Source organism: Protopterus annectens, chromosome 8.part0 (genome assembly GCF_019279795.1).
Source record: "Protopterus annectens isolate FY-2018-M chromosome 8.part0, PAN1.0, whole genome shotgun sequence".
NCBI lineage: Eukaryota > Metazoa > Chordata > Ceratodontiformes > Protopteridae > Protopterus > Protopterus annectens.
The window spans coordinates 221,185,635-221,200,057 of record NC_056741.1 but is presented as its reverse complement, the minus strand read 5'-3'; the positions used below and the strand labels follow the sequence as shown (position 1 = coordinate 221,200,057).

The 14,423-nt window shown below is 42.2% G+C and overlaps 1 protein-coding gene across 1 annotated transcript in view; it reads right to left on the bottom strand.

Annotated features, from left to right (window-relative positions):
- Positions 1-14,423, bottom strand: part of LPCAT3 (lysophosphatidylcholine acyltransferase 3) — a 709,408-nt gene that overhangs the window by 174,850 nt on the left and 520,135 nt on the right. The gene's annotated exons all lie outside the window — the stretch shown is intronic.

Genomic DNA, 14,423 nt, shown 5'->3' with positions numbered 1-14,423 from the left:
TTAATCTGCTAACATCCTGCCACTAGAGGGCGTGCTGTAACTTTTTAGTTGTTCCACTTTAATGCACATTTAATGTTGAGATTCTCATTGAGCCCTGGTGGGGTATCTGCTTCAAGGAGGAGTTGCCATCTTAATTCCTTCAGCTCCAGTAGTGTGTTGCAATCTCCAAAAAACTGCTGGACCAGTTCTAACACTAGAAATTTAAAACGGGCAAAGCCGTTGCAGCTCGTGGCATGTCTGCTTAATGCATTGTAACTGTCATTATGCCTGATGGCTGCAAGGTGTTCCTTCACCCTGTCTGAGAGCTTTCTAATTGTTTTTCCAATGTAGAAGGAAAAACATTGGTCGCAGTAGGCTGCGTAGACTAGAAAAGTTGAGTAGCAGTCGTGCTGGGCTTTGAACTGCACCGTGATGTTGCAGTGTTGAAAAGTGTAGGATGTGCCTGAGTGTAGGAAAGGGCAAACTACACAATGTTTGCAAGGGCACATACCTTTGGGGTTTTGTGGGTTAGCAGGCTCGTGGGGGTCTGCGCCATTCTTGAGTATGGGGGTCTCTTTCCTTTCAAAGGTTTGTTTGAGCATTCTGGTCTTCTTGTAGGAGAAGACAGGCTCATTACCCACAATCTGGTGGGTGTTGTGGTCCGCTCTTATGTTCCAGTTTTTGCCAATGATATCCCTAATGGGTTGCATATCTCAGCTGATGGGGAAGGGGAAACTACAGTTTCTGTTCTTGGGTTCAGTAGTTCTGGTGGTCGCCCTGGGGGTGAAGCCTTGAGTAAGGACGGCTGGGTGTCTGTCTGATCTGTGGGAGGCCACTTCTTGAAAGACATCCTTCACTAGCTCTTTGGGGTAATGTCGGCAGATGAACATTTTCGAAAGGAACTGGCTTTCCTTGAGGAAGATATCATCGTCTGAGATGATCCTGGATAGGCGGATGTACTGCCCTTTGAGCACATTCTTCTTCATAAAGAAGGGGTGCTGACTTTTGAAATAGAGGAAGTTGTTCCTGTAAGTGTTCTTCCGGTACACATTGGAGGTAAGGCTGCCAGTGCTGGGGTCAATGGTTAACTGAGCATCAAGGAAGGAGATGTGGGTCCCTCATCCTGAGACTACAAAGTCTAGGTATGGGATGCTGTTTGTGAGTGCCGTAAGGAAGGTGTCCAGCTTGGTGTTGTCACCCTCCCACACGAAAAAAATATCGACAATAAAACGACGATTTAAGTGGGCTTTGTGGAAGCCTTGTATATAGGTCAAAGTCTCCTTCTCCCATGTACTGAGGACTAGGTTGGCAAAAGAGGGGGCCATTTTGGACCCCATCGCCACCCCCTTGGTCTGTAGGTAGATGGCTCCATTGAAGCAGAAAAAGTTGTTTTTCAGAACCAGTGTGGTTAAAGCTGTAAGCATTTCAGTTTTAAAAACACTGAATTTAGCATGCTTGTTGAGAAACAGTTCCAACGCTTCCATACCTTCTCTGTGAGGGATGTTGGAGTACAATGCTACTACGTCTAGCGTTACTAACATGCATTTTGAGAAATCAATATTACTCTCATGCAAAATGTTTAAAAAATCCCAGGAGTCCTTGATGTAAAAATCCGTCGCCTGAACTAGCGGGTTGAAAATGAAGTCCACGTATTCCGATATTGTCTCTGTCTTGGTATTATGGTTACAGATGATGAGCCTGAATGGGGGGTGGGGGGGGGGGGTTGGTGGAGTCCATGTGTACTTTGGGGATGCCGAATGCTCTTCCTAGGCAGGGGTTATGCACAGACAGAAAAACAAATTCCTCTAGGGTGACACGCTGCTTGCATTCCAGGGTTGTGAGCAGCTTATCAATGGTATTGAAGCTTTTGTTCACTTCGTTCAAGGTCACAACACTGTAAAAGTCCTGGTTAAGCAGCAAATTGTTAAGTTTTTGTACATAGGTTTCCTGCTCCATATATATATATATATATATATATATACATATATATATATATATATATATATATATATATATATATATATATATATATACACATATATATATATATATACACACACACATACATATATACACACAGATATATATATATATATATATATATATATATATATCTATACACACACACACACATATATATATATATATATATATATGTATATACATACACACACACGCACACATGTAGATTTATATATGCTCTTCTTCTCTCTATATATAGGACGTGTACATTACACACACATACGTGTGTTACTTCCTCAGTCAAATCTGCACTTCTTTGACAAAGTGAATGACTTAGGAAATTCCATTAAAATTTTTTCTAAATGCTGCAGATGGTAAAAGGAGTGGTGCTTAGGTAAGATAACTGTAGGTTTGGGATCTTTATATCAAAACTTTTAGCATCAGGTTGGGAGTGTGTATGCGTACAGGATAGGGAATATGGGCTAGGTAAGGGGAGAGATTTAGTGTTGCATGTGTGTGCTGGTATATGTGGCATGTGTCTTGTGCAGGGAGTGTTACCAAAAGGGTTTTTATCTAAGGTAAGGCATAGGACTGGAGATCCGGAGAGGTACAAGGCAGGATTAGTATGTCACAGTAAGGTAGTGCATGGGGTCCCCTTACTAATGTGTGAGAACCCTAACCATAACCCTATATTTTACCTTAAATTCTTTGCATAACATTAACACTATTAGACAAAGTATGTCTGAATCTGTAAAAACTGCAAAAAGGCACTCAAGAAGGACCAGGCTCGACACCAGTTAGACACACATCCACTTTATTCCACCATAAAAGCATTAATATCACCGCGTTTTCAACTTGATAGCTTCATCAGATGTACAATTATAATGAACAAATCAACCTTTTAAATACTTAATGCACACAATTCAACCACCATTAAGTTAAAATATCCAATCAATCAAGTAAATGCGATCAACCAACTCCTATATCATACAATGAACATTAAAAATCATTACAAATTTTTATTAAAATACTTAATCAAAATATTACAGCAAAAACAAACTACATACCTCTTAAAAAACCTACCCAAGGGCAAATAAACATACCTAACATTAAGAAAATATTAAAAATGCATACGCATTTATTACAATACAACTGTTCATTCCTAATTAACTAATACCCCATCTGTTACACAAAACCACTTATTATGTCAATATTAATAGATGGGAAAAGTAAATAAAAAATAATTCTAAAGGACCACTCAAAATGAAAATGAAATGAAAGGACTGTTTTTTTTTTTTAATTTGCACATTTATACATGTTACATACACCTATGTACAAAGACACACATGTATATATGTATATGCACATAAGTATGTACTTAAATAGGTGCATGGGTGAGCCTGTTTGTATGTACCTATGTCATATATGTACCTTGCTAAGACAGCCACGCAGAAAGGTAAAATGTGATTGGTTATAAACTTCAGATCATTATTCCTGCATGAAGCTAGATAAGAAAAAAAAAAAAAAAAAAAAATATATATATATATATATATATATATATATATATATATAAGCACGAGTTTGTAAAAAAAAAGAAAAAAAAATGATTTCAATAGGAAAATTCCTAGCAGTCCTCAAACTCACTGTGCTATAGGCAAACCTACTAGCACATCTAATTTGTGTTTGCCTCAAAAACTACAGTTGTGTACAATCACCATAAATGTAGATGTTCGAGTGTATTCACTGTTTCAGTCATCACACTTGGGTTATCTGCCTGCAGGTAGCCCTCAGTCGGCCCGAATACCAAAGACTTAGTATTTCTGCATCGGATACTGTTGCTCCAGCACGGACATCAGGTCGTCATGGGTATAAAAACAAGCAGCCGACTCCATTACATCAGTTTTTCTTGCCCCAAATGTCAGGAGCCCTCCAAATAGGGAGCTAAGTTATGGTGGGAAAAACAACACCAGTAAAAAGTAAATACCAATACCCCAGAAGGGGTGAGTAATAGCCATAGACAGGAGAGAAAAAAAACAGGGGGCTGGAGTGAGGGAAACCAGGACTGCAACAGTGAATACACTCAAACATCTACATTTATGGTAAGTGTACACAAAGTACAGTTTTGTACCTACCATAAATGTAGATGTCCGATAGATATGCAACTGCAGTCCTAACATATGGGTTGTCCTGCCTCAGGCAGTCCCTCGGTTGGCTGGATTCCAAAGTCTGGGTCCGGCGTCGGCTGATGTCGCCTCCTCCCCGACGTCATAGCGGCTGGAGTATATAAAGGCATCCGCCGACGCCATCTTCTTCAGTGTTTCTTGCCCCAGATGCCAGGTGCCCTCCACGGAAGGCTAATATTAGTGAATGGATAAGCAAAAAATTCCAGACATGCACAACAGTAATAAACAGATGCACCATAATAAATAACCCCAGCTGAAAAGGAGAGGGGGAATGGACCCAAAGGGAAAAAGCAGTGGGGTAGGAGGGAGGGAAAACCTGACTGCAGTTGCATATCTATCGGACATCTACAGTTATGGTAGGTACAAATCTGTACTATGTCCTTCAAGAATGCAACTGCAGTCCTGACATATGGGTTGAATACCATAGCCAAGCTGGGGGTGGTAGGATCTATGCTAGAAATGGTGTAGCTAAAAGACCCTGCAGGACTGCAGATGCAAAGCCTGCTCGGGATCTGGAGTATAAAGGCAGGTTGTAGTGTGTGGTAAATGTGCATGGAGCTCCATTTAGCAGCCTCTAGAATGTCCTTTGTAGCCACTCTTCTTAGAAAGGCTGTGGATGTGGCTATAGCTCTAGCTGAGTGTGGCCTAATATTGGCTGGCACACCCTTTCCATGGAAGGAGTAACAGAATCTGATGCAGTGTCCAATCCATTTTGAAATTGTTTGTTTGGAGACTGCCTTTCCTTGCACTCCGGCAGCACAGGCTACAAATAGTTGGTCAGACTTCCTGGTGGTCTTTGTTCTGTCCAAGTAGTAGCGTAGTTGTCTGTGTATGTCCAAAGTATGTAGTAGCTTTTCCCCTTTATTTTGAGGATTGGGGAAGAAGGTAGGCAGGTGAATTGCTTGATTTAGAGACACCCTGGATATCACTTTTGGCATGAATGAAGGACTGGTCCTTAGAGAAACTCTGTCCTGATGAAAGATGAGAAAGGGAGGTACTGTCATGAGGGCCTGTATCTCCGAGACCCTTCTTGCTGAGGTAACTGCCAACAGGAAGACTGTTTTCCAGGAGAGAAATTGCATTTCTGAAGATGCTGCTTGTTCAAAAGGAGGAAGAGTTAATTTTCCAAGACGTAGTTGAGGTCCCATGCAGGAACTGGTGGTTTCCTGGGAGGTTTGATATTCTTTATCCCTCTTAGAAACTGTCTTAACAAGGGATGCGAAAACACAGGTGGGTCACAGTTGTAATTTGCTGAGATTGCTGAAGCATGAATTTTAATGGAAGAATATGAGAGGCCATTACGAAACATTTCTGCCAAGTATTCTAATATTTGAGGTATGCTCATTACTAATGCATTCTGGCCCTTTGTGGTATTCCAGATGATGAATCTCTTCCATTTGGCCGAGTAGGTTTTTCTGGTGGAAGGTCTGCATGCTTCCAGCAAGATTTCCTGAACCTTTTCGGAGAGAGGTGCATGAGGCAAAGTCATGGAACCCTCCAAGCTGTCAGTTGTAATGTTTGCAGGTTTTGATGAACAGTCCTGTAATTGTGTTGAGTTAGGAGCAATGGCCATTGGGGCAAGGGCCATGGCTTGGTTTGAGTTATGCTCAGTAGCAAGGGATACCAATGCTGCCTCGGCCAGTCTGGAGCTATCAATATTCCCTTTGGTTGCTCTGCTTTGATCTTCAGTAACACCTTGGTGAGTAGTGGTAGAGGAGGGAATGCATAGATTTTTAGGGCATTCCAGGTGAAGGAGAGAGCATCCGTTCTCCAGGCTAGAGGATGGTGTGTCCTTGAGCAGAACCTGTCCAGGTGGTGATTGTGATAAGAAGCAAAAAGATCTATGTCCGGTCTTCCCCAAGCAGTTGTTATTTGTGAGAAAATGTGTGGATGCAGCATCCATTCATGTGGATCCACGAAATCTCTGCTCAACCTGTCCGCCAGAACATTGTCCTTGCCCGGAACAAACTGGGATTGCAAATGAATGTTCAGATTCAGGGATTTTTCCCAAAGAGCCATTGTTAGTCTGCAGAGAGGGTATGAGTGAGTGCCTCCTTGTTTGTTTATATACCACATGACCGTGGTGTTGTCTGTCCTTATTAGCAGATGGCCCTGTTGAAGAGATTTTCCAAAGGCTTCTATTGCATGTATCACTGCCAACATCTCTTTTTGATTTATGTGCAGAGGCATTTCCGTGGGAGTCCATTGACCTTGAATGCATCTGTCCTCCATGTGTGCCCCCCATCCATGATCTGAGCGTCTGTTGTAATGGCATGCCTTGGTTTAAATGGCTTGCTTGAGCCCACCACAAAAATTCCCTTTGCAGGCATGGGATGAGTGGTATTACGTCTTCTAGGTTGTGGCTGTGTTGAGACCATAAGCTTTTTAGGTACCATTGTAGCTTTCTCATGTGTAGTCTTGCCAGAGGGATCAGAAGAATGCAAGATGCCATGAAATCCAGGGCCTGCAGGATCTTCCTTGCGGTCAGCTGGGTAACTTTTGCTAGGCTTTTGAAGTAATCTGGTAAATGCTGTTTCTCCTCTGTGAGGAAAGCCATTTGTGATTGTGTGCCCAGGTTTGCTCCTAGAAAAATTATATTTTGGGATGGCAGTAGTCTTGATTTTTGAATGTTGACTGTGTATCCCAAAGCTTGCAGCAACTGAATGACATAGTCCAAGTTTTTTACCAAGGTTTGTTTGCTGTCTGCTTGTATGAGGCAGTCGTCCAGGTAAGGGTATATTTGAATCCCTTGGAGTCTGCAATGTGCAACTACTAATGCCAGGCATTTCGTGAACACTCTGGGCGCAGTAGATAAGCAATGCTGAGAATTGATAATGCTCTGTTCCTGCAAGAAATCTGAGGTATCTTCTGCAGCTTTGTCTGATTGGGACATGCAGGTATGCCTCCTTGAGGTCCAGAGTAACCAGCCAAGACCCCTTGCCCAGCATGGGAAGGAGTTGCTGTAACGTCAGCATTTTGAATTTTGGCACAATAAGAAAAGTGTTTAGAACGGACAAGTCCAGTATAGGCCTCCATTGCTTTTCTTTTCTTGGAACAAGGAACAGCCTTGAGTAGAATCCCTGGCCTTGTTCCAGTGGAGGAACCTTTTCTATACCTTTTATTTGTAACAGCTTTGAAACTTGTAAAAGAGCCTCTGCCCTTTGATTTTGTGGCAGGTTTGGCATGCCTTGTCTCGTTGGTAAGGTATGGAAGTGGAACCTGTAGCCTCTGTCTATTATGTCCAGAATCCATTTGTCCTTGGTTAAAATGTGCCAGTTCTGTGAGAATAAGGATAATTTTCCGCCTAGAGGTGCTTCTCTTTGAGCCTTGGTAGGCGGAGTGAAAGTCAAGTCATTGTGATTGTCCCTGTGGTGCAGGTGAACTCCCTGCGCCACTTCTCTGATTTGGTGGTTGCCATTGGCGGCCCCTGTAGGAGCCTCGGTATTGCCCTCTACCTCGAGCGCGCCTGTATTTCCCCTTTGTAACTTGTCTGAGTCCGGAAAGGACCAATTCTTTGAAGGCCAATTCCTGCTGAATCTGGGAGGCTGAACCTGGAGGAAATCCTTGACAGTCTGTACTGATTTAGCCTTTTCCTCAATAGATTTCAACACATCCTGTGCATTAGCACCAAAAAGCTTCTGTTTTTCCAGAGGTGCATCAAGGAGCTTAACTTTAACATGGTCTGGCAGAGGTTGTTCTTTCAACCAAGCATGTCTACGAATGACAGCCCCTGTCATGGCTGCCCTACATGAAGCTTCCAATGCATCATAACCACACTGAAGAAAATGATTGCTAACCTGCTGAGTGTTATGAACCAGATCCTGCAATGCCTTTCTGTCTATAGGCTCAGGAGAGGCTAACTGTTTCTGCAAATCATCCATTAAGTAATCCTGGTACTGAAACATATAAAAAGGCAGTTGAGTGACCTCATGGCAAGGGTGGAAGAGGTATAAACTTTTTTGCCCCATCTCTACAGGGACCTAGCTTCCCTGTCAGCGGGCAGAGGGTTTTTGGCCGAGGAAGTAGCCACTGCCTTGGGGCCCTGTGAAATAGTTTCTAGATCCACAGAGTGGGCCTTAAAAAGATGCTTATGGGTTTCAGGGACCCTGTAATATCTGTCAGGCTTGACAGGAGCAGGAGGGAGAGAATCAGGTGAAGCACTGGAGTCTGAATATACATCATCAAGGACATCCAGCACTGGCGGGATAGCTAAAGGCCTGTGTTGGGGCAGCTTAAGGAAGGTACGTAGCCTTTTCCTGGAGTCAGAAAATTCCTGACCCTGCCACTGAAAATGTTCTCTCATGGAGTGGAGTACTTCACCAAAAGAAATATCCTCTGGAGGAGAGGCAGAGGGAATTGAATCCTCAGCATCCGAGTCTTCACAGGCCTGGAAGGATTCTTCCTGAGTATCTGAGTGCTCTGAATCCCCAGAGGCTTCATCTGAAGGGAGGGTGTCTGCTCAGTTCTAGGCCTTTTATCTGCAGGCGGCTGAGATCCTCGTCTGGGTGTGGCTGAGACCCTCTGATAAGAGAGATTAGATCTGCAGCAAGAGTCATGATCTGTCTATCAGAAGAGGGGCCCTGAACAGCAGGCTTAGGATGGGCCTTGGCCTGGCTGGCAGCCTTGGCACGTGCAAAGGCCTTGATGGACATGGATACTGGAGGCCTAGCTGCCCCACGTGCAGGGGTAACCCTGTCCACAGGAATGGTGTCGGGTAAATCTAGAGCTTCAGTTTCTGGAGGGAAATCAACAACCGGCACCGTTGTGGTCTCCGGGACCAAAGAACGAGTTAACGCGGTGTCGTCGGCCTGGGGCGGTGGAATTACCGCTTCCGAAGGGACCGTTGCACTCGCGGAGGGCTTAGGTGTGGTATCGGTGGAGGACGCGGGCTGAGGATGTCGGTCCCAGTCCTTGCGTTTTTTGGTAGTTTGTGTTGTCGGTTGTTCCGACGGCATGATATATGCGAAAGATTCGCCAAAAAAGTCTTCGGCAAATTCTGCCCGGTGCCTGAGAGTGCGCTTATTAAAGCGAGCACAGGCAGCACAGGCCGATACGTCGTGGTCTGGGCCCAGGCAGGGGAGGCAGTAAGAATGGAAGTCCTTATGAGGTATTTGTTTACCACAAGACAAACAGTTATTAACTTTTTCAAATTTTTCTGACATCGGCTGAGGCAAGAAAAAATGTTCCCCAACGGGGTACTTAGCTTTTTGATGACTTCGGTAACTGAAACACAGGAGTTGACCGACCGGCACTTGCGAACTGCTTCTGCTTTGGGCACTGCACGGCAAGAAAGACTGAAGATGGCGTCGGCGGATGCCTTTATACTCAAGCCGCTATGACGTCGGGGAGGAGACATCAGCCGACGACGGACCCAGACTTTGGAATCCGGCCGACCGAGGGGCTGCCTGAGGCAGGACAACCTATATGTCAGGACTGCAGTTGCATTCTTGAAGGACATCTGTACTATGTTCTTTGTGTTTCACTGTTGCAGTCATCACACTTGGGTAGATTCCCAAAGCTGAAGAAGGGTGGAGGCAGTCAAAAAGAGTTAGGGCTGGCTAGTGTGCCTCGCAGGACTGCTGCAGCAAAACCTGCCCTGGATTTGGAAAAGATAGGCAGGTGGTAATGCTTGGTGAAGGTGTGTATAGAACTCCAGGTAGCAGCTTCCAGGATGTCCATGGTAGGGACTCCCCTGAGAAATGCTGTAGAGGTAGATGTCACCCTCGTGGAATGTGTTCTGACCCTCTGAGGAGTTGGTTTCCATGGTGCTTGTAGCAGAAACGGATGCAATGTGCTATCCATTTGGAAATAGTTTATTTTGAAATGGCCCTGCCCTCTGCCCCTGTTACACAGCTGACTAGTAACTGGTCAGATTTTCTAAAGGGCTTAGTCCTATCAAGGTAGAATCTGAGCAAGGCTGTTTTCCAAGAGAGGAATTTTAACTCTGCTGACGCAGCAGGTTCAAAGGGGGAAGAGTGAGCTTTTCCACTACAAAGTTAAGGTCCCAGGCAGGGGTGGGTGCTCTCCTTGGTGGACTTAAATGGAATGCCCCTCTCAGGAACTGTTTGATAAGGGGGTGCGAGAAGAGAAGTAGCTCAGTGTTGTAATGAGCAGAAATGGCTGAGGCATGCATCTTAAAGGAGGAGAAGGACAGGCCCTGGTGGAGTAGATCTGCTAAGTAATCCAGGATTAGAGGCAGGGAGGGCAGTGTTGTGTCCTCTCCTTTAGATTGAATCCATGAGCAGAACCTTTTCCACTTATCAGCATAGGATTTTCTTGCACTGGGTCTTCTGGCTTCAAGAATGATGCCCAGCACCTGCTTGCTTAGAGTTGCTGGGGGAGAATTCAAAGAATAAGCCAGGCTGCAAGATTTAATGTTTGCAGCTGTGGGTGCAAAATCTGTCCCTCCTGCTGAGAGAGAAGGGTTGGTTTCTGGCGTACATGCCAGGGTGGCACCGGAGTCAGGCTGTGCAGGAGTGGGTACCAGTGCTGAAGTGGCCAATCCGGGGTAATCAGAAATGTCCTCGGTCTCTCTTGTTTTATCTTGAGTAATACTCTTGAGAGAAGGGGGAGGGGGGAAAAGGCATAGATTGAGAGATTCACCCACTGAAAAGATAGGGCGGAGGTTACGTCACTGCAAGCAGACGTTGGAAAGCTGTTAGATATGGTAAGCAAGCTTGCGATGCTTACTAATACAAGTAAAGAACAGGTACCAATGGTTTGTAACGGACCGGATGAGTTAACAGCTAGCAACGGACCGGATGATTTTGCAGAGGCAAACGACTGCGAAACGCGCAGGCGAAGAACTGATTCTATTCTTAACAGTTTCTCTGAAATACCCAATGCACAACCCCACAATTCTAACAGTCTTTTTCCTGAAGGGGTGGCACAAACGCAGTCCCAACGGTTGAATTTGAAGGAAGGAGCCGTGGAGGAAAATCATTTGAACATCTCATTAGATGCAGACTGTACATTCGATTTCAGTCTGTTTCATCTAGATGATGAATCGCAGAGATTAGGGGCCAGACCCAAAAGGAAAGATGTGGTTAAAACTTATTCTACGGTGGCTAAGCGCTACGAGTCTCAGAAAGGTACTGTTAACAATAAAAAAACAAGATCAAGTCCTAATGACTTACAAAACTTGCAAAATAAGAAAAAAAGTTGTACAGTTGCAAAAAACAAATGTTTTAAACAGTTAGATATTGACAATTTTATCAATAGAGATGTTGTTTTTAAACAGAATGATTGTTGTTATGATTTTAATAGAACTCAGACAAAGTTTGATGATGGTAATATAAAGCAAAAGATTTACACACTAGGTAAGAGGCTATTACAGGCTAAAAGTATAAAAATTGACAATGCTTATTTACAACAATGCATCGATCTAGGCATTATACCTAAAGGGTTACGATTTTTTAAATTACCCTTAGGTTTAGATTATACAGAAAATGTTATGCATGAATTCAATAAAATGTTTGATCATTTTGGCATTTTATATATGGAAAAATTAATTAAATGTAATGAGGAGAAAATGGTGTATATAACTAATGACATTGACACACTTAATGAAGAAATATTACAAGATGAGCATATTGATCAGTGGTACGATTTATACCACAAACAATTTAGTTCAGTGGAAAATAGGGCGTCCACTATTATTAATAGAAAGAATAGTAAAATTGATAGAGACATGATGTCATACAAACAACAGAGAGCATATGTATGGCCCCAGAGTAGAAAATATGGTATACGATTAACTAAGGGAAATGAGAAATTTAACAAGGAAAGGAAGGATACATGGACAATGGAAGATGATCAAAATTTTCAAGGGGGACGGTTTCATCCAGCCCCCAAAACATACAAAAGGAGGTATTAGAACAGGTTCCCACCCCATTGATTGGTCCAAATAGTGGAGAATTTAGTGGCCTTCAGACAAATACCGAAGACTTTACTTTATGCACCAGCACTTTAAATGAACACAACCCTGTTGTTATACACTCTTACAAGGGTTTGAAAGTGTATAACTACACTGACACTCCTATTTCTGAAGAATTTTGTACCTTATTTTGTAAGGGAATGAAATTCATCCCTACAGCCAAGTTCAATATTTTTGACACTATTAAGGAGACTAAACTTTTCTGTAGAAGAATGAATTTGGCTATTCAATACAAGGACACCAACAAAGAAGACATTAAGGTGCAGGATGAGGATAGTCAACATGAAAAACTGAAGAAGAAAAGTTCTTATGTCCCTGGATACCACCCTATAGTAGCACAATACGAAAAACTGGTTGCTAATGACATGTATTGGTTTTATTACCGAACTAAGAAGAATATTCAACAGTCCCCCACTAGTTTTCAGGACAATATATCTGCAGTAGAAAGGGAGTGTTTGAACAAGGTTATAGGCAATAGGGACCTTAGGGTCATGAAGCCGGATAAAGGGGGTGGGATTGTGTTATTCAATACTACCAATTACAACCAAGAAATCTTGAATATTTTACATCAATCTGGGAATTATGAAGAAGTGTCCCTTAATCAGGTCAATATTGGTTATAAACGCATCGACCTTGCAATCGAGGAATTCTTACTTGACAATAGGATTTCTAATGAGACCTATGAATTTATTAGAATGGAATTCCCCAAGATGGCTTCTATCATAGGGATTCCAAAAATACATAAAAATCTTAAAAAACCCCCATTTAGACCAATAATTTCGGGCTCTAAGTCCAAAACCTATAATTTGGGGGTCACTATTGATACATGGACGAAACATGTATACAATAACGTTGACCATCTCACAAAAGATTCTTGGAATTTTTTGAGTAAATTAACCCCTATGATTTGGCAAAAAGGGTTAACTTTTCTAACAATTGATGTTATCGACCTTTTTTCCTGTATTCCTAGGGAGAAAGGGTTGGATTATTTTTTCAACAGTTTAAAAAGATTCTCAGGTTTGAGTTTTGAGAAAATCAATTTGATAGTAGACATGATGGGTTTGGTCCTTGACCATAATTATCTGCAATTCCAGGGGGAACTGTTCAGACAGAGCAGAGGAGTAGCTATGGGGGCTTCATGTGCCCCAGTCTTCGCAAATCTGGTAATGCTTGAATGGGAATTCTTGTTTATTTTTCCTAGTGAATACTACAAATATATATCACATTACACTCGATATTTGGATGATTTATTTGTTCTTTGGAATGGACCGGTTCATTTGATACCTGAATTCATTGAATATTTGAACAAAACAACCGATTTTTTAAAATTTACCTATAATGTGGAGTCTCATGGTATAGCGTATTTGGACACCTATATTTATACCACTGACACTGAATTTCAGTCTAAGATTTTTAGGAAAAAAACCTTTTCGAATGATTATCTATTTTATGACAGCTGTCATCCACCCCACATTTTTAAAAATGTTTTTAAGGGTCAGTGTATACGTGCTGCTCGGATGTCTTCCAATAGGGAGACTATGGAAAGAGAATTGAGCACTTTACATGAAATGTTTTCTAATAGGGGGTACCCTGATGAATTGATTAAACCTATACAAGGTTATGTCATGAAAGAATGGGGCAACAAATATCCTGCCCTATTAGGTAGACCTTTTATTTCTAAAGAGAAGAAGAAAGTACAAGGAGGTTGCATTTGTGTACTTATGTACAGTCCCTATGTTAATGTTTTGAAGGAGATTTTATTGAAACATTGGAATCTCTTCAAAATTTCAGATGATATTTGCAACTTAGTTGGACATGCCCCAAATTTTGTTTACAAAACTTCATCAAATATTAAAAGGATGTTGGAAAGGACAAAGGACAATCATAGAGAGGTGGTAGGATTAAGACACACTAGGAAATGTGGTATATGTAAGCAGTGCAGGTTCATTAATGAAGCTAAGGTTGTAAAACTGAATAATATTACTCGAAACAGTTTACATAGTTTGGGGGGGAATTGTAATACATCTAGAATAGTCTATGTTGCCACCTGTGTAGCGTGTGATGCTTACTATATTGGAAAGACAGAAAGGAAATTTAAGACTAGAATTTATGAACATACATATAGAATAAGGAAACAAGATCCCAATAATGCATTAAGTAGACATATTCTAGATAAAGGTATTGAGCATTCCTTTCTGTTCAGCATCATAGACCTTATAGATCAAACTGCTACAGGTGGCAACTGGAAATGCTATTTAGCACTTCTAGAAAGCAAATGGCAAATGTTATGTGATGCTACGACCAAACCTGGTCTTAATGATCACATTAGTATTAAACCTTTTCTTATTCTGGACAGTTGATCC